Here is a 1564-nt window from a genome sequence, read left to right as displayed (position 1 = left end):
CTGATATAACATCAGTGTATACGCGTGTGGTCGCTACATTTCCAGATGACTGAATGGTGAGTTCATCAATAGTGATTGTTAATGCTCTGATGTAAGATAAATCTCCAGCGAGTGTCCATGATACTTGTACATACGTATCACTGACCATTACCATTGTGTTAACAGTGATTCGATTTTGATTAGAGTCTAGGGATAAAGTGATATAATAATAATAATAATAATAATAATAATAATAATAATAATAATAATAATAATAATAACAACAACAATAATAATTCCTTCCTTTCTTATCCCTCAATTATCCCTCCCTCCCTCCCTCCCTCTTACCAGATCCATCACTCCTCGTTGATTTAACCAGAGCACTGTAAGGTCCTAGGCCCCACATGTTCTTGGCTCCCACTCTGATGAAGTAGGTGTGGCTAGGATTGACGTTGGTAAATGTGTAGAAAGCTCTAGTGCTCCCAGTGTCAATGGAGGTCTCGGTCGAGTTGACACTTGTATTGTATATCACTACATAGCTTAAGACTTGAGCATATGGTAATGGAGACACACTCTGTATGAAAACATGTAAAAATTAAAAATAACATTAGAACAAGTATGTAATTACTATAGCCTCCCCACACCCTGGGATTACTAATATCTGATATAGGTGCTACTATAGTTACTGCATCAAATAAAGTATTGATATTACTGTTACATGTGCGTGACATTTGAAGTGCAAAACTTAAATAACTTCAAAAATTTCATGTATATTGTAGATAGTAGAATGAGCATACATAAAATAAAATGGCAAAATGGAGCTGGAACAGAACAAATCAAACAAATTAGGCTACTGCATAAGGAGATTAGCAGGGAGGGATATGCCATACTCATTGGATTATAGAGTGACTAATTCATGTACATAAAAGGAATGAGGTATAATGAAGTACACGAAGATAAAAGACCAAGAGTCATAACAAAGGACATGGATGTACATGTATGCCTTATCAGAATGATAAGCTCAAGGAAAAAGAGAATTAATTTTGCCCATCTAAAAAAGCACAAACACACACACATACACATATACAGTGTACACAGTGTGTGTATTACTAATGTACATTGACTAATGGTATACATGAACACACATCCTGTGGGCTGTACCTCCCATGATAGTTCTATTGCATCCATTCCAGAAGATGACTTCCTTGAAGCTAAAACTCCTCTTGGTCTGCCTTGAGGTGCTACAGATAAAAGGATAACCAATAAAAAATAAATTAGGCTAGCATGTGGGGATAATACGCCCACGGGCAATTTAATAATAACAAGAACAATAAAGAGAGTTTGTGTGTGTGAATTGTTTCACAGAAGAATTCCTGCTACTCTCTCTCTCTCTCTCTCTCTCTCTCTCTCTCTCTGTCACTTTCTCTCTCTCTCTGTCACTTTCTCTCTCTCTCTCTCTCTCTCTCTGAAGTGTGACTCATAGTAAATTCTCTAGTTGTTATAACACAAACAGTAAACACTCAACACGGAGAGTTCAGACCAAAGGGAATGGCTCAATACACATTGTAAGGTATGTAGGAGTGGG

Source organism: Amphimedon queenslandica, unplaced genomic scaffold (genome assembly GCF_000090795.2).
Source record: "Amphimedon queenslandica unplaced genomic scaffold, v1.1 AMPQUscaffold_13395, whole genome shotgun sequence".
NCBI classification, from domain to species: Eukaryota; Metazoa; Porifera; class Demospongiae; order Haplosclerida; family Niphatidae; genus Amphimedon; species Amphimedon queenslandica.
This window is presented reverse-complemented; position numbering follows the sequence as displayed.